This window comes from Paroedura picta, chromosome 2 (genome assembly GCF_049243985.1).
Source record: "Paroedura picta isolate Pp20150507F chromosome 2, Ppicta_v3.0, whole genome shotgun sequence".
Classification (NCBI taxonomy): domain Eukaryota; kingdom Metazoa; phylum Chordata; class Lepidosauria; order Squamata; family Gekkonidae; genus Paroedura; species Paroedura picta.
In genome coordinates, this window is record NC_135370.1 from 38,922,256 (window position 1) to 38,945,476 (window position 23,221).

Genomic DNA, 23,221 nt, shown 5'->3' on the forward strand with positions numbered 1-23,221 from the left:
TATTTCCCCGCGCTTTTAAGATCCTGTGATTTCACAAGCAAACCTAATGGAGGTAAACTTTATGGTCTAGCTGCTGTAGTCACAGGCCATATACCTGACACTCACACAGGATGCCATGAGCGGGTTTTTTCTGATCTTCAGAGAAAACCCGTTCCTAAGGTTGCCAGTTTTTAGATGGCCCAACAAAGAACTCCGATCGTACCCACAAAGTCCAAAACGAAAGAAAGGTCCGAAGATATGGCCAGCAGAATGAATAAAAATCAAATTTTCATATATATGCCTCAGTCCTTTTATCGTGAGGAATGTCAAAACCAAAATGATGCTCCACATTATGCTTTCACTAGCTTTCGATGTTTATGCACCTTCATCAGTGGTGCACTTTCAACAGCATAATATAATTGTATTTTCCTTCCCCAAAAATGTGTTCTATATATCAATCCACTCTTCTAGTATCAAGGCGACACAGAGCTCTCAATGTTTCTGGAGACCCTTCTGTCGTCTCACAAACAGGGTGGACTGATATATAGAACACACTTTTGGGGAAGGAAAATACAATTATATTATGCTGTTGTAACCCATGTCATTTTTGTTTTAATAATTTCCATCAGTTTAGGATTTAGGCCTAGGGAGCCAAAGGTTACTGAGCATGAGCAGTAAGTTCAGTGGCTCACTTATTAATTGCAAAAGCCCCACCCCTCAGTCAGTCTGGCCCTGCAAGCTGGAGAGAAAAGGCCTGGAGCTTGACTGCGGGGAAACTGCCAATTCTTTTGCAGGTACTTGGTGGGCTTAACCGCCAGGGGGAGATTGCACCTTATAATAAGGTGACCAGATTGTCCCACTTTTGGAGGGACATCTGGGAGCACCTGGCAAATTGTACTTACGTTGCAAGTAAAAAATATATTTTACAATGCTATTTTGTGTTCTATGCATTCTATGAAACTTTTTGTTACTCCATATAGACCGAATGGTGCCCTGCTTTACCAATGTTAAAATCTGGTCACCTTACCTTATAATTTCCCCCTTTTCCTCTTTTCAGTTTTGTAGTGTTTGACAGTAAGACTCCCCCCCCCCCCCAGCAGTCTGGCCCTGCAGCAGGAGAGAGAAGGCCCAGAGCTTGACTCAGAGAAACTGCTAAGCCAGGGAGTGAACTCCTGAGCAGCAGCATCAAGTCAGCTCCTGGAGTGGCAGATAAGAAGCAGCAGCTGTGCACTTCTGTAAGTTCAAGTTCAAGTTTGGACTTTCTTCTTCCAGTGTTTGTTAGCATTGGTTCTGTTCTATGCACCCTTTTGGAAGGAGACTGAAGATTTTGTCCCATTAATGTTACTATACTCATAGCCATTGTGATTTTGTTCTATATCTGGGTTGGCAGTCCTGGGGTTGATGATAAATATTATATTTAAAACTACTCAATGTTTGAAACAGTTTCTTTTCTTTTGAAGCAATTTCCCAACTTGTCAAGCCACAAAGGTGCTGTCATTTATCGATTTGAACCCTCTCCATTAGAAAGGAGGTGTTGAAGGTGCACCTCTCTGATGAAGGTTTATAAACACTGAAAGCAAGTTTCTAGATGGTGGCTGGAATTACAACAGGGCTCCAGACTGCAGAGATCAGCTCCCCGGGAGAAAATGGCTGCTTTGGGAAGGGGGCTCTATGACATTCTATCACACTGATATCACACAAATTCCCCCCTTCCCAAATTCCCCCCTTCCTAGGCTCTACCCCCAAACTCTCTTCCCAACCCAGAACTGGCAACCCCGCCTCTTGCCCAGACCTCAGAGCCAGTGACCTCTGCAGAATTCAAAGCACTGTAAGCTGCTTCCAAAATTCCCCCCTTTAACAGAAATTTGGCACAGAGCTGGGGCTGCCAGGGCTGAGGTGAGGTCTGGATTTCTGGAATAAGGACTGACCTCCAGATTGCAGAGATAAATCCCCTGGGGGAAAAAAAGAGCAGCTCCAGGGGAAAACTCTATGGTATTCCAGAGTTTCTACATGAAACCTCTCCCTCAAATTCTCTGTCCCATAGGAATTGCCCCCCAATTCTCCAGGAATTTCTCAGGCTAGAGTTGTCAACCCTTAGCCTTATGGGGGAACTTCATCAGCTGAATTGCTGTAGGTCATGTTATTGGTAAAAGAACAGGGTGAGTCTAAAAAGATCATCAAAGCTATTCAAAGGGAAAATAAATCCATAGCTTCTTCTAGATGCACCCCAGGGCTGGTTTATCCATGTTGCACATACGGCACATGCTGTGGGCCCCAGCACATGCCTTCCACCCCATGGATCAAGGTTGTAACCTGTCTCCTCCCCCCAGTTCCCTCTTTAAGGACACTTGGAATGACACCCCTTTCCATTCTGTGTTTGGGGTTTTCTCTGCCTTCTGTTTCCGCCACAATTATACTCTGCAAACTGGCTCTGGTGCTACGGACCTCGCAAATCCTTAAACTACTCTTTTGACTCACTCAAGTGCTCAGCTGAACTTAGAAGAGGTCTCTGGGTTTTCCCCGTGAGAATGAAATACAAAGAAGCAACACCGTTTTTCTTAATGCAGGCTAGTTATGTTGTGATATATATTCAACCTGAACAGAAAGGTACGGAGACACCTCCTGGTATCTTTTAAGAACCACAACAACCTGTTCCAAAACAGACAGAGAGAGCACTATGTCCCACTCTCTTCCCTTCTGCAATGACAATACAGGTGTCAACAATGGGCCTATGTAGACAAGGTTAAAGGCAAATGCTGAAGGCATTTAGAGCTAGCAACTTCCGTCTCAGCCCTGGTGGTTTCCAAAAGCTGGCCGGACAAGCAGCTAACAGCACCATTTACCTTAGTGGGGCAGGTGAACTGGAAAGCTTTATCCAAGTCAGGCCAGGGAATGATAACTGACTTCCCAGGATGAGTCTTGAACTAGACCTTTTGTGTTTGCCTGTTAATTAGTTAGGCTTCACTAGTTCCAGACCCTTCTTCCTATGGCACTCCTAAAATGATAGCCCATTAATCAAAGCCTGTACCTTGAGCTTCAGTCTGACCACAGGAATTCAATTTTTGCAATTCAGCTCTCACAGGCCTGCTTCTGGCCAGGCCCATAGCCAGAAAAATTGTATTGGGGGGGGGGAGTACATGGTTGTTCATCCATTATTTTGCCCGCCCGCGGAGACTCATGGATCCGCTCGGTTTCCAGAATGCGGGACCCGATGACTCCTGGCGACTCACTTGCGGCCATGGTGGGGGACTGGCAGTCCCGCCTGACGGCCGCCATAGATGAGATCGCCCCTAAACGTCCTCTCTGCCCTCGACTCAAACGGGCCCCCTGGTACACGGGGGTGCTCCGGGAGAAGAAGAGGGAAGTGAGACGACTGGAGCGAGTGTGGCGGAAGACTCGTGACGAGGCTACAAGAACATCTTATCGCACGCTTATGAGGGCGTATGAGATGGCGGTGAAAGTGGCTAAACATGAGTTTTTTGCCACGGAAATCGCGTCCGCAAGCTCTCGCCCGGCCCAATTATTCAGGATAGTTAGATCACTTACCGCCCTTGAGGGGCGCAAAAACACTAGAGAATTGGAAATCGGCTGCGAGGCATTTGCGAGCTATTTTGCGGATAAAGTCTTGTCACTCCGCCGCGACCTTCCCTCCACAATTAATACAGTGAATGAACTGGAGACCTGTTGGCCGCCATTGGTAGTGAGGTTTGATGGCTTCAGGCGGCTCTCTTCTTCTGAAGTGGACAAGTTGCTAGGTTCAGTCAGGGCGACCACCTGCCCCCTCGACCCCTGTCCTTCTTGGCTCCTCAAGGGAGGTGGCCAGAAGATAGGAGGCCAGCTCAGAGACATCATCAACTCCTCCCTGAGTACGGGAGAGTTTCCTGAGCGGCTCAAGGAGGCGGTGGTCCACCCTCTCCTGAAGAAACCATCGCTGGACCCGCTGGACCCTGTTAACTACCGCCCAGTGTCGCATTTAGCGTTCCTGGGCAAAGTGGTGGAGAGGGCGGCAGCGGAACAGCTCCTGGCTTTCTTGGAGGAAACTTCAGCACTCGATCCATATCAGTCTGGCTTCCGCCCTGGCCACGGGGTGGAGACGGTTTTGGTCGCTCTGCTGGATGACCTCCGTCGCCAGCTGGATAGAGGCGGGTCAGCCGTGTTGGTCCTTTTAGACCTATCGGCGGCCTTTGACATCGTGGACCACGAACTGTTGGTCCATCGCCTGGCCGGTATGGGGATACGGGGCACAGCCTTGTGCTGGATACGCTCCTTCCTCCAGAACCGGTCCCAGAGGGTTGCTGTGGGGGAAGAGCTCTCGCGGCCCTATAGACTCCCTTGCGGGGTCCCTCAGGGTGCGGTCCTCTCCCCCACATTGTTTAACATCTTTATGCGCCCTCTGGCCCAGCTGGTACGGAGCTTTGGGCTGGGTTGCCATCAGTACGCTGATGACACCCAGCTCTATCTCCTAATGGACGGTCACCCGAACTCCCCCCCGGAACCATTTGCCAGATGTTTGGAAGCAGTGACAGAATGGTTCGAGCAGAGTCGCCTGAAACTCAACCCCTCCAAGATGGAGGTCCTGTGGCTGGGGGGAAGGGGGCGGGGGTGCAACTTACCATCGTGCCCCAAGCTAGGAATTTGGGTGTGACCATTGATGCCTCCCTGACTATGGAGGCTCAGGTCAAGAGAGTAGCGGGCCAGGCATTTTTCTACCTTCGCCAGGCCCGGCTACTAGCGCCCTACCTGTCCCCTGACCACTTGGCCACAGTGATCCATGTGACAGTCACCTCCAGAATAGATTTCTGTAACTCGCTCTACGCAGGCCTACCCTTGTCCCTGATCCGGAAACTACAGCTGGTACAAAATGCAGCTGCCAGGGTCCTCACTGGAACATCTTGGAGGGTCCACATCCAGCCGGTGCTGAGGCAGCTGCATTGGCTGCCAATTGCTGCCCGGATCCGGTTCAAGGTTTTGGTTTTAACCTTCAAGGCCATACGCGGGTTGGGACCCACATACCTGAGGGACCGCCTACCGCTCTATGCCCCCTGCAGGGCCTTACGCTCTGCGGGTGAGAACCTGTTGGTCGTCCCCGGCCCGAAGGAAGCGCGCCTAGCCTCGACCAGGGCCAGGGCTTTTTCAGTCCTGGCCCCTACCTGGTGGAATGAGCTCCCGGGTGATCTGCGGGCCCTGCGGGATTTGTCAGCTTTCCGCAGGGCTTGTAAAACGGATGCTCTTCCACCAGGTCTATGGTTGAGGCTGGGGTCAGCAAATCAGGGACATCGCTCCCCCCCTAGGAGTTGGAGTGTACGCTACTCCCCTATCCTTTCCTCTTCACCTCTTAATAATTGGGGGAGGGATGGGATTTTTAGCCGCCATGTTAGTAGAGTGATGTTTTAATGGGAATTTTAATGGGATTAGTTGTTGTGACCCGCCTCGAGCCTATCGGGAGAGGCGGGAAATAAATCTAATAATAATTATTATTATTATTATTATTATTATTCATTTTCTCTGCTTTATTCCAACATGATTTTTTCCACACTCACACGCAACCCCCTTTGCAGACTTTTTAAAAAGCAGGATTCAGGACTCTTCAGCCCAGGTAGCTGCTAATTCTGTTCTTGTCAACTGCATAGGGCAGCCTTTCACATCTTTTTTACCATTGTGAACCCCCTGAAACATTCTTCAGGTTTTGAGAAATCCCAGAAGTAGCGTGATCATGCAGAATAGGGTTGCGCGCTCTGGCATGGTTCGGCCACTTCGGCAATCACCAAAATGGCCGAACCACACTGGAGCGCACAACCCTAATGCAGAATATGGTTGGGAAGCATAGTTGGTACTTGTCCACCCAGGGCCCCTCCCCTTCCCTCCCCCTCCGGGTCCCTCATTTTGGGAGGGGTGGGTGGGTCAACATGACCATATATGGTCATATCATGATAAATGTTTATGAAATTTAAAATATATATTAAAAATTAATTCCACCCATTCAGGAAACTCTGGTTGAGAAAGCCTGGTGTAGAGAATTCACATTGGGAAGAGCCCCACCTTTTAACCTTTATTCTTTCCTTTTTCACCCATTGATTCCCAAGGGGACTAAGATCCTAAGAATTTGATCCCCCTAGCCCATCCATTGGAAACCTGCCCTTGAATAGTCGTAAAGCACCTTATGATGGAGATATAAACCCAGCATAGTTTTTTTTTAAAAACCTTTCCTTTTCATTACATCACTCTATTTTTAAAATTTATCTACCATAGTTGGATTTCTTTCCTTTCATGTATAATGAGCACATTACTTCCAATTTCCCCCTCATCCCTTTGGCTTTGTTTAGATAATAGTTGGTGAACTGCATAATGGCAGATCAAATAATTCTAATTTTGCTGTAATAAAGCATTTTGTGAGCATTAAAAAAAAAAAACCTTTCCATGAGGATCCTGCTTTATACCTGTTTATCAGACCAATTTTGGCATCACGCATCCTAATTCACAGTGCCACGGCGCTGAATTAAAGAACGCATGAAAAGCCATACGATGCTCATGTGAAAGCCCGACAGCCCACAGATTCTCTTCACACAGTCATGTATTATAAAACCAGGACTGAATAGAAACAAGACACCCCAGTTAGCAGCTTGTACCTTAAAAAGGGAGAAGGGAGGAGAAGGGAGAAGAAGCCCTTTGCAAGAATGGTGTGCTAACAAAGAAAAGCTGCTTGCTGTGTGACTTGCTTTGTTAATTAAAACATGGTAGAAATGTATCCTGCTGCAGTTTTGCTCACAGAGTGCATAGAATCGTGTCGAACATCTGCCGAAATGCAGAGGGCATTATGAAGATTGACTACAAGCACCAGAAATTGTCTATTACAGGGGAGTGCCTGTAACACCTGCTGCATAGAAAGTGAGAAGGGCAGAGCATGATGTTCAGAGGAGAAATTCCAGCGCACCTTTAGCTGGTTCTCTGCAATGCACCATTTTGCCCTGCTCAAACATCTCCCAAAGCATTTCCCCCATCCTCTTTGTAGGGGAAAAAAAATGTAGATTTCTAGAGCTTGTCTGACATCCTTCCAACCTCTGGCTCCCAGACATACCTGCCCTTTTAGTCATTGTAAATGAGTCCAATATGTAGATTGGCAATTTAAGGACATTGAACAGCTGACGAGGGCTGGAAGCAGTGATCTGCAGGGGCTCTGAAAATTGCCTGCTAAATTAGGCTGTAGACACATTAACCAAAATGAATTATAATAGGAAGAGAAGGATATACCCCGAGTCCAAAATTCTGCTTTCGCCTAGACATTAAGGCAAGGATATTAAACCCTCCAGTAAGAAAAGGGCCCAGATGCTGCTGCCAAACATTTAGTTTGGGGAGTGGATCTGCACCACAAAGGGCAATGGTGTTTGCCATAATATGTTGACATTTCAACCTTATTAAATGGAAAATGAGGGTGACAGGCACTTTTCCTTTAAATCTCTACCGATGAAACTGGGAGTTCTCCCAGTGCAGCATTTCTCAACTTTTTAACTGTTAAGAAACCCTGAAACATTCTTCAAGCTTTGAGAAATCCCAGAAGTGGCACGATTGTGCAGAATACGGTTGGGAAGCAGAGCTGTGGACATGCCCACCTGGGGACACTCCCCTTCCCACCCCCTCCAGGCCCATCATTGGGTATATATAGCCATATCACTCAACAAATGTTTAAAAATATATGTAAAAATTAATTAACTCCCACCCATTCAAGAAACCCTTCCAGGCCTGACAAGAAACCCCAGAGTTTCACAAACGTCTGGTTGAGAAAGGCTGTCCTAGGGCCATTCCATACACATAAGATAATGCACTTTCAGTGTGCTTTGGCAGCTGAATTTTCCTGTGCAGATCAGGAAAATCTACCTCTAAAGTGCATTGAAAGTGCATTATCTATTGTGTGCAGAATAAGCCCTAGAGAAAGGAAAGGTCTCTAATGCATGGACATCTGTGTAATATGGGCCTCATTTCATTGAATCATAGAATCATAGAATAACAGAGCTGGGAGGTACCTCCTGGGTCATCTAGTCCAAACCCCCGCACAATGCAGGACACACACAACCCTATCGCTCATCCACTAACCTACTACCCCCTTGAATCTTCACAGCCATGATTTAAATATTTATACCCTATTGTCTCTCCAATGGGGACCCAAAGCAACTTACAGTATCATTCTGCCCCTCTTCCTTTTCCTCTCCAAACAATATCCCTGTGAAGTAGGCTAGGCTGGAAGGGAAAGATTGGCCCGAGGTCTTCCAGTGAGTTGGAAACTGAACCTGGATCCTCCATTTCCTAGTAAAACCACTATTCCACATTGGCTCTTCGTTTGGTGTGGGAAACAATCAGTGCTCCTGCCTGGAAAGTGGGAATGCCAAATCTTCCACCGCTGCTGGAAATCACTGGCAGTGTTCAAAGGGAGCTCCTGTTTACACCGCAGATAAGTTCAGGTGAGTCGCTGAGTTGGTCTGAAGCAGCAGAATGAGGTCTGAATCCCATGGCAACTATAAGACGAGCAAAGTTTTATTCAAGGTATAAGCTTCCGTGCGAATGCACACCTCTCCTGGGGTATTGTGTGCAGTTCTGGAGGCCTCACTTCCAAAAGGATGGAGGCAAAACTGAGAGGGTGCAGAGGAGTGCAACGAGGATGATCCGGCGTTGGGGACCCAGCCCTATGAGAAAAGGGACTTGGGAATGTTCAGCCTGGAGGAGGTTGAGACGGGACATGATTGCTCACTTTAAGTATTTGAAAGGCTGTCACTTGGAGGAGGGTAGGGAGTGGTTCCTGTTGGCAACAGAGAATGGGACCCACAGTGATGGGTTTAAACTATGTGTAGATGGGTAGCAACTAAAAAGGTAAAGGTATCCCCTGTACAAGCACTGGGTCATGTCTGACCCTTGGGGTGACGCCCTCTAGCGTTTTATTGGCAGACTCAATACGGGGTGGTTTGCCAGTGCCTTTCCCAGTCATTACCGTTTACCCCCCAGCAAGCTGGGTACCTTGAGTCAACCTTGAGTCAGCTGCTGGGATCGAACTCCCAGCCTCATGGGCAGACAGCTTCAGACAGCATTTCTGCTGCCTTACCACTCTGTGCCACAAGAGGCTCTTAGAGGATAGCAACTAGATATCAGTAAAAAAAATGTTCACAATCAGAGTAGTTCAGCAGTGGAATCGGTTACCTGAGGAGCTCATGAGTTCCCCCTCACTGGCAGTCTTCATGCGATGGCTGGACAGATACTTCTCCTGGATGCTTCAGGCTGATCCTGTATTGAGCTGGGGGCTGGACTAGATGGCCTTACTGGCTCCTTCCAGCTCTATGATTCTGAAGGCTTATACCTTGAATAAAACTTTGTTGGACTTAAAGGTGCCATGGGACTCAAACTTTATTCTCCTGTTTGTCCTGTGAGGCTGGAAAATGACTCGCCCACCAAACTGAATGCAGCTTGGGAGTCAGTCTGGAAGAGGCAGTCCCTGACAAGGCAGCTTGTCTGGTATGTGTGAACTAGAGATGCCAAGTGCAAGTCTGGCTGGATAGATCATATTTGCACTTCTAGTCCAGCCACTATGACTGCGCACAGAAATAGCTAGCGTTGTTTGTGTGCCTCAGTATCCTTATGGCTTGTGTTGAGAGGCATCATATCCAGGTTGACAATTGCTTTCAATTGAAAAGACAACTCCACTGGTAGCTTATATGTCTCGCAAACAACTGGGATGAAATTCTCAGCTATTCTAGCCCTCACCAGTGGGATCCTCCCTTCCTGCCTTCTTAAGGCTTCTAATAGCTATCCTAAAGGCATTTGAAATTCTCTCTTGCAGGATGCATTGGACAAAAAAGAACTTCAAACAGCAAAGTACTCAGGGCAGCAAGATAAGAGAGGAGGAACAATGTGTGTCTCCCGTTGCCGGTAGGCTTTGTTTTAATAACAAAGACTCCTCTTGCTTAACATGGGACTGGACAGATTTAAGCTTAATCATCGAACAACCCCCTCCACGGCTGTGTTTAGAACAGACCCTCTCATGTTGAAAGAGCTGATCATTTCATCCTGCATGTTCCTGCTTCTTTTGTTTTTGTTAGCCCACACAAGCCTTAGCCTCTGAAAAGTAAGTGGGCTTCCTATTTTGGGCGAAGAATGGAGAAGAGGACCGGCTCTTTGATGTTTTCCCAAATCACAGCTGCCCTTCAGCCTAAAAGGGGTTACAAATAAAACCGCTGTTACTTTCCCTAATGGCAAAGGGGAGAGGTTAATAAGAGCACAGTCAGTCCTCTTTCTTTATCCTCTCTTTACTTTCTTTCAGAATTTTTCATTATTTATGTATTTATTGCATGGCATGCAGAGTGCAGCTTGGAGATCTGAGGATTGTCTGGCAGCCAGGCAATGGACATTTGGAGGTGATTTCACATTTCCTGCCTCCACGTCATGACCCCTAGTGTTCCTTGGAGGAGCTACCACACAAATCTTTGGAGGCCTCCTATCCAAATAGTAGTAGTAGTAGAAGAAGAGTTTGTTCTTACATGCCACTTTTCTCTACTCAAAGGAATCTCAAAAGAGGCTTACAATCGCCTTTCCTCTCCCCACAACAGACATATTGTGAGGTAGGTGAGGCTGAAAGAGTTCTGATATTACTGCTTGGTCAGAACAGCTTTATCAGTGCTGTGGCCAGCCCAAGGTCACCTAGCTGGCTGCATGCAGAGGAGGAGCAGGGAATCAAACCCAGCTTGCCAGATTAGAAGTCCATGTTCCTAAACACTACACCACTCTGGCTCATAGTAGCCAGGGTCAGCTGTGCTTAGTTTCCAAGATCTGATGGGATCACCTATTGAGGTCAGAGCCTTTCTTTCAAAAAAGAAAAGTATATGCCTGTTCCTGCAACCAGGCTACTATCCAGGAACCAGAATGGCTCAGACAAAAAGCAACTCAGTTAACAAACTGCAAAGCATGTTCCTTAGAGTAAGCCCCACTGAATATGATCCTGAATAGACTTTATTAGGATTGCTTTCTAAGAGCCTTCCCTGTGTCAGAGATTCCACAACGTAATGGAAGAAACAGTGTGCACAGGAACACAATTTGAGCATAATCCTATGTGGTGTGAACATGGGTCAAACAGTCTGGTTGGATGGCGTGCCTGTCAGACACATAATGAATAAATGTTTCCCTCATTGCCTGTCCCCCATGCTTCATGAACCCAGATAAATGGAAGCTGAAAGCAAGAATGGAGCTAAAAACAACTGCACCAATGTCAGGAAAAGGACAGATTGACCTACCCAGCACAGATTGATCTACTCCGTACAGTGAGAGGAAATTCCATCCAGATTAGCTCTTTTCACAGACACAATAAGATTGGAACAGATCCCTTCCTTCAGGATTTTGTAGTCCTGTTTTTTTTAATGCTGGATAGCTCCAGCCTTTATTAAATTTAAGAAAGGGAATAACAAAAAGGGAATAACTCCAGCAACTCTTGTCTAGATACAAATCTCAATTTCAGCACCAGATTGGTATTGGCCCAACTTTGTCTGAATTTAAAAATTTTTTGTCCTCAATGAAACCACTTTTACAAGGCCAGATATAAAAATTATTGTTGAAATTTGACACTGAATCTGAACAGGTTAAAAATTCTATGGTGAAATGGATGTTGAATCTGGGTTGAAATACTTCAATGAAGGAGTGGGAATCTATGTGGAAAAATATGGCAAAATATACAAAGAGCCAGCAATTGAAAGAGAACTGGTTCAAAATGTTTTATAGGTGGTATGTAACACCTGGGTTATTGGATCATATTTCAAAAAAATATGATATCAAATATTGGAAATGTAATGATAAAGTGGGCTTCTTTTTTCATATGTGGTGGCAATGTAAAAGTATGCATCGATTTTGGGTGAAAGTGCATGATGTATAAGAAAAAATGTTAAATACTAAATTCACATTATGTCCTGAATACATGTTGATGAGTGTGCCCCCGGACAATCTCCCTTGTAAAGCGTGTGTTTTTTTCTTCCAGGCAACTATGGCATCAAGGATGGTGATCGCCAGAAGATGGAGACAAGAAGATATGCCAAAAATAACACACTGGATTGAAAATCTGGTAGAACTGACCATAATGGCAAAGTTTACCAATCTAGTTAACAGTAGACCAGCAGAAGAATTTGAAGAACATTGGGGGTACTTCTCACAATATCTAGCTAGATAGATATATATGTATTAATAAGTATTAATAAGTTAGTAGGGTAAATTGACTTGTCATAGAATTATAATCTTTTGTTCTTTTTTCTTTCTGTTATTCCCTTTCTTAAACTTAATAAAGGCTGGGATTTTGTAGTCCTGGCCTTATTGCATTGGATGTCATATCTCAAATGATTACATTTTCTTCTCTCTTACCCTGTAATCCACCATAAATCTCAGTAAGAAAGGCAGGCTACAAATAAGCTGCATTAAATAAGCAAAAAATAAAATCCACTTAAATGTTTGGGAGTTTGAATCACAAAGAGCCCTATGCCCAGTTTACATGAAAGCCACTGATTGACACTGTAAACAAATAAGGAAAGACACCAACAGTCGGATTTTACGAACTTTCACATTACTGCAGGTAAATGGTCATATGAAGAGACGGAAAATACAATATGGACAAGAAAAAAGAAAGTTACCAAATACCAAGTAAGAAGTAAGAGTGAGAAATAAAGGAAGAGGAATAGAGAAGCTTCCAATTCAATCCATCTGTAAACCGCTCCTGCGGGCCAGGAAAAAAAAACAGTAAGGGTTAGGTGGGAGGAGAAAGGGGCGGGGTGAGTCAGAGGGGCCAATTGGGAGCCGCAAAGCAGCTCCCGATTGCCCATCCGAGTGTCACTCCGGGGCCAAGTGGCCAATGGGGAGCCGCAGCCACTTGGCCCATCCTGGACTCCGAGGTGAGTACGCCAGGGAAGAGGTTTTGCCACCGGGAAAGGTGAGTGGGCCTGGGGAAGATGGTTTGCCGCCAGGCGGCGAGCCCAGGACCTTGGGTGGGGAGGGGGGTGACGGGAAGGCTTCAACGCGCCCAGAAGACGAGGCCTGCTCTTCTGGCCGCGCCAAAGCCAGGACCTCGGTGACGCGTCGGGCCTGCTCCTTTCGCCGCGCCGATCCTGGGGGGGGGAGGGGGGCTGGAAAGGCTTCGCCACAGCACAAACATCAGGCCCGCCATGTCAGAGACACGCCGGGCCTGCTCCTGTCACCGCACCAAAGCCACCAAATGGGGGGGGGGTGAGGACAGGTGCCGGCGGGTATGCCGCAGTGGGGGACCCCGCAAGGAGCCCAGCGAGCCCCCCGGCCCCACCAGCGCCCATGCTAGTGCCCATTGTATTTTAAAATACAATGGGCTTTGCCCCTAGTAATTACTATAAATCACATTGTCATCAAGGAAACTATGAGAGTATATAAAACATTTAAGATCATTCTTTTTTTTCTGTACTTTCCTATTCTCCCCCTTAGTCCCCAGAGCCACAGACCATCATTTCATTTTTGTTTGTATCAAACAGAGAGTCCATAAAAAGTTTCCAACTATCTAAAAATGTTACAGTTGTCTTTTCCTTAATTAAAGACCAGCCGAAATTGTTGATTAGATTCTCACCTCTATAGAGTCAGGACTGCAGCTCAATTCCAATTTAAAATCAGGACTGGGAGCGGGGGGGGGGGGCAAAGTACTTAAAATGAAGAATCCCTTAGTGTCAGACTGGTAGCAAAAAAAATGGATGCTGGCTCCAAAGAATTCGAATTTCTTTTTAGCCTGGCTTAAAGTCATTAGGACACAAGGGCTAACACCTGCCCTCAGTGAAATCAATGAAACCTTGTTTTAATTGATGTCAACAAAAAAACACTGCCATTGATTTCATTTGGATCAGCGTATCACCCATTAGCAGCTGGAAAATGACTGCTTTGAATTCTCTCTTTTGTGTTCGTTATTATAAATGCAGCAGCATCAGTACAATCAACTGGCAAAATCCTCCAGTTATGATTCATCACCGAGGATGCCGTTGTGAAATGAATAACTAAATGGCCCTGTTAAGAAGACACCGGTACAATCCATCCCGTCTGCAGCACAATCTAACACAGCCTTTCTCAACCTTTTTACCATTGAGAAACTCCTGAAACATTCTTCAGACTTCGAGAAACCCCAGAAGTGACATGATTATGCAGAATACGGTTGGGAAGCATAGTTGTGGACATGCCCACTTGGAGCTCCTCCCCTTCCTCCCCTGTGCAATCTTATCACTGACTATTTTGGGATAGAGGGAGCAAGTTGACATGACCATATATGGTCACATCACCCAATAAATGTTTAACAAATATTTAAAATATATATTAAAATTTGTTAACTCCCACCCATTCAGGAAACCCTTCCAGGACCATCAAGAAACCCCAGGGTTTCATGAAACCCTGGTTGAAAGACCCTGATCTAAGAAATAGTTATGATATTTAGGATTCTGCTAATAACCTGCTCAGGATTACCAGGCCTGTCATCCCAGGGAGCAAATTGGGAGCAGAGATGGATGTGGTGACAATCATGCTGGCATCACTTCTCACACAAAAAAACAGAAATGATATCATGACTTTGGGGGCACTCTAAGAGTCGCAAAAACTCTATGGTGCTTCTGGAAAACTCTAGGGTGCAACCCAAATCATGATGTTACTTCCAGTTTTTATTGGAAATGGCATCAATGTCGGCTTATGATCCCATGTCCATCTCCTTTTTTCTATCAGTGTCTCAGCAATTGATTAGCCACAGCCAGGTTTTCTCGGAGGTGTAGTAGCAGATCTTGGTGTAGTAGCAGATCCAACAAAGAAGAAAATAATCAACTTCAACGGTGTTGCAAATAAAAAAATATATATCAGATAGTCTCTTGTATAGTCTTATGTCCTTTTTATTATAGTTCATTCAAAAGTAGATCAAGCCAAAACGGTATCCAGAGAATTCATTCGTTTTCAAAAACAAATCTTTCTTCAGTGACCTCATTATAGATGAATATCTCTTTGGATGAGGCTTTGCAGGATATAAAAACCTTGCCACAAGTTGGCTGCTACTTGACAACAAGAAGCTACCAAGCCTTTCTTTGAAGGCCTCTAGTGAAGAAGACTCCCCACCCCCAGGAATTTTTTCTGCTGTCAAGTTCCTCTTTCCATCAGTAAATTTCTCCTGATGCTTGACTAAAATCTATCCTCCTATAACCTCCTATCTATCCTCTTATATCCTCCTCCTATGAAATATTGCCCACTGGAGTGGCAGAAAACAAATTTTGGCCCTGTTCTAAGTGGCGTGCCTAAGGAATTTGAAGAGCACAAAAATGTCTCGGCTTGTATCTCCTCTATTCAGAAAACAGTATACACGATCATAAAATCTGCCCCTTACACACTACTGTTTACAGCCTTTGTCGGCTAGGAATATCGTCAAAGTCTGAACTGTCACTAGAGATCCACAGGAGTTTAAAACCCATTGTGAACATGGCTATAAATCTTCTACTGCAATTGTTACTACTGCAAAGAAAGCATTAATTTATAATCAACGGGAAACAAATAAACATCTATACACCAGAGTGGGGAGACAAGGCTTTGAAATCTGTACGCCCTTCGATTTCAGTAAAATACAAAGCCACGTGAACTATGGTAGTAAATTCTTTCCCCACAAAAAAATGGTCAGCGTTTTGTTTGGTGCAGTCAAGAGACACGTACTTGAACTTTTCGGGCTGTTTTTCAGAAGTGGCAGAAATGCTGCGTAAGCCATTGTGAGAGGCAGTGAAGAATGATCCCAGAGATCTTGTTTTCAAAAGCCCGGCCTCAGGCAATGTGAAATACCAGCTTACCACCCTGACTGCAAGGAATGGAAAGAAAATGCACATCAAGATTTCCTTTTGTAGCTTCCCCCTCTGTTTCTTTCTTTTTTTAATTCATGGATAATATGCCTGACATTTCAGCCAAATGGGACCTGCCATCTTCTCATCTTTATCAGGTTTAAATCATATGAATTTATAAACATTTGCACTGCTAAAGGTTAAAACATCACTATTCCAACCATACCATTGTGGCGCAATAAAATTGAATATCTCCAGGAAATTTACTGCATCAGAAGGGTAAAAAGGCCACGACTAAATTTTACAGCCCTGTGCCAACCAGAGTTTTACAACAGACAATTCTTTAATTTTAGAAATGGAATTTTATAGTGTTCGTTATATTTGCAGGGAATATAAGGTACTGTCAAGTTCCCTGCAATGTTTGCAAATAACTATGCTACTATTAATTGTGCTGGGAATGCTTGACGCATTTTCTTTTCATGTTTGCTGCTTTATTATGAATTCCTGTGCCATTCCTAGCATGAATTTTCACCCTTTGATGTTCCCTTCAAATCGGAACCAGATGGCCCTGCCTAGCCCAATCTCACTGGGAGAAGCTAGGCAGGGTTGGCCCTGGGGGTCCCTGGATGGGAGACCGCCAAGGAATGCCACAGTTGCTGCAGGCAATGGCAAGCCACCTTGAAAACCCCATGTGGGGCCATATATCAGCTGCAATTTGATGGTAATTTCCACCACTATCACCACCACCAGTCGTATGAATGTGCTTGTGTGCATTCTGACAAGGAGGGTTGCCAGCTCTAGGTTGGGAAACACCTGGAGATTTTGGGAGTGAGTGGGATTTAAAGCAGACAGGAACTTCAGTGGAGTAGGGAATGTATAGATAGGACCAGGGCCTTTTCGGTCCTGGCCCCTGCCTGGTGGAATGAGCTTCAGGAGGAGCTACGGGCCCTATGGGAGCTCTCGGCATTCCACGGGGCCTGCTTCCTGTGTATGAATGGGGGAAGATTTTCCCCGGCAGACATTGTCCGCCATGGATTTCTGTGTGCACACATACAGCCGGGGCAGAAAGATTCCACGGTGCTTTGCCATGGCAGCAGCAGCAGCAGCAGCCAAGAGAACTGTGACTTGCCCAAGGTCACCAAGCTGGTTGCACGTGGCGAGGAATCAAACCCGATTCTCCAGATCAGAGTCTGTCGCTCTTAACCACTTAGTCCACTAGAACAGTGGTCCCCAACCTGCGGGCCGCGGCCCGGCGCCGGGCCGCAAAGGCCATGGCGCCGGGCCGTGGCTCCCTCTCCCCGCCCCGCCCCGCCCCCGCAGTAAAACACTTCCCAGGGAAACTTCTTACTGCGGGAGGCGGGGAGAGGGAATCAGGGCCGGGCCGCGCCTGTGCGGGCCACGCCCGCTCGGCCCGATCCGCGGGCGCGGCCCGTGGGCGCGGCCCGATCCGTGGGCGCGGCCCGGGCGCGGCTCGTGGGCGCGGCTCGGGTGCGGCCCGATCCGCGGGCGCGGCGTGGGCGCGGCCAGCGGGCGTGGCCCGCACGGGCGCGGTCCGCGGGGGCGCGGCCCGATGCCCTGCCGGTCCCCAGCCTCGGAAAGGTTGGGGACCACTGCACTAGAAAACTCTCCTGTGCAAGTTCAACAAAACAACAAAACAAAGAAAATACAGAAGAACACTGCAGTCTTCCCACCAGTATTTCAATTACCTTGTGCAGATCACAGGCAATCACTTGAACAAAAATATCTTGAGCTAATTGCTTAAGGGTAAATTTCCAAATGACCCTATCCTTTGTTGTTTTCTGAAACAGTTCCTGATACCCTAATTAGAAAAAAAACAAAAAAAACTTCTTGTGCCTAAAAGACAGGCATCAGAAAAGATACCAAGCTATAACCATCATAAATGAATCCAACTTTCATCTTGAACCCTGTAAGGTCCTTTGTTGCCTGAGTTGTTTTCAAGGAGAACCCTCCCTCTCTCAAATTGAACTCCACCTTCTGATTGCTGATGAAACTTGTTAATGTACAATTCAGTTTCATTGGCTCTCACCTTCGTTGTTCTATATACCTAGGCTCTCTGTCTGTCTTATGGATTCATCTAATGCTTCTGGAATTCTACCAAGCTCTTGACATCTACAAGCTTCTTCTTTTCTAAATCAAACCCCATAAGACAAAGCCTGTGATTATATGTGTGGTTCTTTGTACTTGTCAGGTCTGAAGACATCTTTTGTGAACAAGATGTCACTTTACCTGGACATACTAAGCCTACAGCTGTGATCCTACATGCATTTAAAGATCTACAACATGGGGCTGGGAAATAAAATTTGGCTTTGCTTCCTTGATAGTACCCTATACATCATGGATTAGTCATCTGATAAATGGTCGATGCTGCACGGGCAGAAAAGGCTGGGAGGGTGGTCATATAGCAATAGAGCTAATCCCTGCTTCCACATGACATCGTCACCAAGGCGGGCCTCTCCTACATCTGGTGCACGTTAGGCCTCTGTTGCCCCACTTTTCACATTCCCTTAGGCACTCTGGGAGCCAACAGAGCCTAGCCTGGCGGAGGCCCATAGGGACATGTAAGGCCCAGCTCCTCCCAGTCTATGGTGTGCTGGCAGGGCCAAAATATGCCCCAGTCAGTCCTGAGGCATTTCACAGTGCCACAGGACCGAATGGGGCATTTTAAAAATTTGCAAATAACCCCCCTCCAGGTCCCCTCCCCCCAAGGCAGAACCTTTCTGCCCCAGTTGCATCTGTCAGGATGCACAAATCTGGGGCAAACCAGGTCCACCACAAAAGTGTGTCCCCCATGGGGACACAGAAAGAAAGCTGGTCCGGGAGGAGTGGTTTATGAATTTAATTAACAAATAAATATAAATATATAAATCCTTCGAGCCTCCTGTGGTGCAAAGTGGTAAGGCAGCAGACATGCACTCTGAAGCTCTGACCATGAGGCTGGGAGTTCAACCCCAGCAGCCGGCTCAAGGTTGACTCAGCCTTCCGAGGTCGGTAAAATGAGTACCCAGCTTGCTGGGGGGTAAACGGTAATGACTGGGGAAGGCACTGGCAAACCACCCCGTATTGGGTCTGCCATGAAAAGGCTAGAGGGCATCACCCCAAGGGTCAGACATGATCCAGTGCTTGCACAGGGGATACCTTTACCTTTTTATAAATCCTTAACACTATTTCGCTCCCTTATATATTTGGGAAACAGCCTCCTGGTAGGAGACTATCCGGGGCCCTGTCCGTCCAGATCCACCCTGATTGGCCCTCCCCCTCCAACTCCCACCCTCCCTCCTTGCCTGCTTGAAACCTTGTGGCTGTAGCCTCCATTGTTGCCCACAAGGAGAGAGGTAGCGACAGGCCTTTGCGGCCTGCAGGTATGCTCCTGCTGGGAAGGAGCCCTGGGGGGGGGGGGTTGCAGCCTCCCTGTGTGTCGCAATGCCCTGTTGCGGCTGGCGGGGAGGGGGGGGGCTTTCCATTCCCTTTAGCTCGGGAAGCGCTCTTATCGCGGCTAGAGCACTTGCCAGGCCAAAGGAAGCCTCCTGCGGCAGCGCCACCAACGGGGAGGGGGGCTTTCCACTCCCTTTAGACCGCTTTGTGGACCAAAGGGAGCTCATGCCCTCCTGCCTGCCGCCCCTTTCAAAGCCCATTTTAAAAGTGGGCTTTGATACTAGTATACCGCAGAGCATGCAATTCTGCCGCAATGGACCAGCAGCAGCCCGGAGTCGTGCTGCTGGTATAGAATCGCCCTACGAAGTCTTCTCTTCTATTGTTTCTGATTGATGAACAGAAGTGCAGCCATGCAGCACAGTGGTGAGGAGGGAAAGACAAAGTCCGAAGCACAGACTAAAAAGTGAGCAAAAGCTTTTTTGCTGACGGGCCCTTTCCGCACACGTTGGATAATGCCCTTTCAATGTGCCTTTGTAGCTGGATTTTCCTGTGCAGTCTTTCTTAGCTGACAGAAGGTCACATCAAGAAGAGTGCAATTCTTGGCTGCTGTCTAGAACCCCAGACTCAGGACGGCTTATGCTTCATGAGAAAGCAGCTCTTCCCTTTTACTGCCATTCCTACCATTCTGAGACCCCAAGAAAGATTCCCTTTGCACCTTCCACATACATTCAGATGAATCATTTACAGATGCTTGAACAAGTGTATTGCTCCTAGCCTACAATTGAGACCAGAGCAATCTGAAGCTTAACAGTATTCCTTCCATCTACTTCCTCTTGGCTACTCCTACTTGTTTATTTTCATCTGATGATGTCATCTCCAATCTGGGGTAGCTGGCAGAGGGTGTCAAGGGTTTTTTTCACTGTATTGCCTTCCTTCCTTCCTTCCTTCCTTCCTTCCTTCCTTCCTTCCTTCCTTCCTTCCTTCCTTCCTTCCTTCCTTCCTTCCTTCCATTTCTATACTGCCCTCCAAGCAGGGCTGGCTCAGGGAGGTGTACAACAATACAATCAGTAAAATTAAATAAGATAGAAAAAAATTAATTTAAAGCATTGGTTAATGACAGGGCAACTAACTCAGTGGTATAACCCAATTTGGAAGGGTTTCCTGTATTTTCTTTGAAGTTAGGATATAGACCAGGGGTAGTCAAACTGCGGCCCTCCAGATGTCCATGGACTACAATTCCCATGAACCCCTGCCAGCATTTGCTGGCAGGGGCTCATGGGAATTGTAGTCCATGGACATCTGGAGGGCCGCAGTTTGACTACCCCTGATATAGACTGAGGCTTTTAATGATGGTGGTAAAATAAAAATAAGTGATTGGTGGGTGGGGCCCGTTATATGTTACCATGTCATTGGCTCTAACCAAAAGTCTGGTGGAAAAGTTCCATCTTTTATTGGCAGAAACCAAAGTTTAAAGGCTGGCCATATGCTTTCAGTTGCCTAGTAACAGGCATTAAGAGTATACGATTTTCTTAAAGCCACAATGGCTGTTTCTGTCATTTGGGGGGAGTATTTGTTTCTGTTTTATAGACTTCCAAATTTTTCCGAAAACCTGGGGATTTTCCTTAGGTTTGCAGAATTTGTGCCTTGTCTGTTCATGGCTCCAGTCTCTGGATTTAAGTATCCACAGATGGGGCTGCCTTGAGAATTAGATATATTGATAATGGTTTCTTTCCTCATTCTCAATTTTTCCTGTTAAGATAAACGCATTCCAACATCATTTCTTTATCAGTGATGTGTAAATGGTGCATAAGGTATAAATGGCAAAAATAGCCTTACAGCAACAAAAAAGGAGAGATGTGGATCATAGTGCCAACATATGACATTAAAAAAGGCAACAGCAGCCGTACTAAGTCATTCCTGAAAATTGTTCAGTCTGCATTTTGAAGCAGCAACTTCAGTGGCAAATTGTCTTTTCTCTGACTACCCAGAAGAATATATGAATTCATTTCTATTCCTCTGAATAATGCAGTACTTGATGATTGCATCTTCAGGTGGGAATGCCTGACCAACTATGCTTCACCAAAGTAATATCCAGTGAGAGGCTCAGTGGCACAAAAGTTATAAAGGGAAGAGATATTCTGAGAGACACATCCCTCAGCCTTAGAGTTGTAAACAAATTTGACTGAGCAATCGAGAATCCTTCCAACTGTCTTGTATCACCTCCCCAGAGTTTTGCGGCGCCTAGAAATGTGCAGACCCGCACAATGGCATGCAGAAACTATCCTGTGAGGTGGTATGACATGACAGTCACCTTTTCCCTCTCCCAGGAGCATTTTTGAGAGCTCCCATGATCATGAAACATCACCGTATACAGTCAACATGGTAAATTTCCCCGGTCCAATCAGTTGCTGAACCAAGACTTCTGTGGAAGAACTGGATGAAATGGACCTCAGTATAGAGCAGATGAAAATAACAGTACTCAGTTAAAAACAACAACGGTATTCAGATTTGAACTGTGGAATTACAGACACTGCTTTATGCCTGAGAATTCTATCAAAGCAAGATTTTGCACTTCTGTAAACATTTTAAAAAGTATTTGTTCCTTAATTTTATTTATAACATGGAACTGGAATGGGCTGAAACACATCTGGCTGCCAAGAAGGACCCTTCTATTTTCAGTTGGGGGGAGGAATGTGAAAAAGGGTGAAATACCCCCCCCCCCAATTGCCAATGGCAACAATCATGGCTGGGCACCACTCCTTCCACTTCATTTTTAACCAAGGATGCCGATATGAAGGTTTTGGTCATTGCCATATAGCCAGATCTCATTGGCTATACACTGTTATCCAAAACAGTGCATGGGCAGGAAGCCTTGATACCCTGGAGCACTGGAGATCATGTTTGCTGCTGCCAAGACCAAGAGAAGGGCAAAACACCACACACTTGTTCTTCTTTTGAGCCATGACCTCTCAGTTCAGCCCAGCTATGGAGATGTGTACGCTATGTGTATTCGCAGCCTGAAAGTATAATTTGTATGTTTTTCACAAATTAGGTTATTGCAAGTAAGATCATGAATGAAGGAAAGTAGCTCCTATTAATGGTCGATAATTACCTTTTCAAACCAATTTGCAAAATAATCTTGAAATACTTGAGTCAGACTTCGTCATATTGATCTGCCTATTAATTAATCATGAACTGAGGTGATAACCATACAATATTCAAGCTATGTAAGACTGTCTCAGATGAATAAGAAATAATGTATAATAGAGATAAACGGAGAATTGCTGGGAAGAGAGAAGGTGCAAATCATGGAAAGATGAAAAGTTTTATATCTGTAACCATTAATAAAGCCAGCAAGGGGTGCTGGGAGGAGCTGGGACTCACCGCCTAGCCACCAATCAGGTTGGCTGTCCCATTCCTGATTGGCTGGCCGTCCAATGAATGGCTCGTCAGGAAGGATGTCTCACCCCTAGCTGCATCCCCCTCCAAATGGAAAAAGTTCCAGCCCAGTAAGCAGGAGCTGGGAGGGAGGGCCGGGATCTGTGGGCTGGGGGGGGGGGAGGAAGGCCCTGCCAGAGCTCCCACTACCCCAAGCGGTTCCAGCCATGGCTTTGCCAGGCCTTGGTAGAACTGTTGGGGTGGCAGTAGGAACAGACTGCCCGCCAGCACCTCCCCTTGCCCCGAAAAGGCTTACCGAGGCCTCTCCAAGACTTGGCTGGCCTGCAGCAGCCTAGCACCCGTTGCATGCAGGGATACAACGGGTTTTTTGCTAGTATTGTTATAATTGTCTAAATATCTATTGACTGTCTCAAATGAAACACTGCATTTCTTTGGACGTTTACCCATGGAAAAACATTTTTGGCAGTATGTATCAGTCACGCAACTTATTCTTAAATAAACCTAGGTGTTTAGGGTCCTTGAAATGTCAGTTGCAGCTGGGGGAATCATGTTGTATGAATGTGCCACACAGAAACACACCCAAATCCAATAGTCAAAACAATGCACTTCCAAGACTGTTTTTCATCATGAAAGGC

At 46.3% G+C, this 23,221-nt stretch overlaps 1 long non-coding RNA gene across 1 annotated transcript; it reads left to right on the forward strand.

The window, feature by feature from the left end:
- Window positions 1-712: 712 nt before the first annotated feature.
- On the forward strand, window positions 713-12,411 carry LOC143829270 (uncharacterized). The gene is made up of 4 exons (XR_013228045.1): window positions 713-773; window positions 1,037-1,214; window positions 9,800-9,888; window positions 11,981-12,411. It is a non-coding gene; the product is annotated as an uncharacterized LOC143829270 (long non-coding RNA).
- Window positions 12,412-23,221: the final 10,810 nt, after the last annotated feature.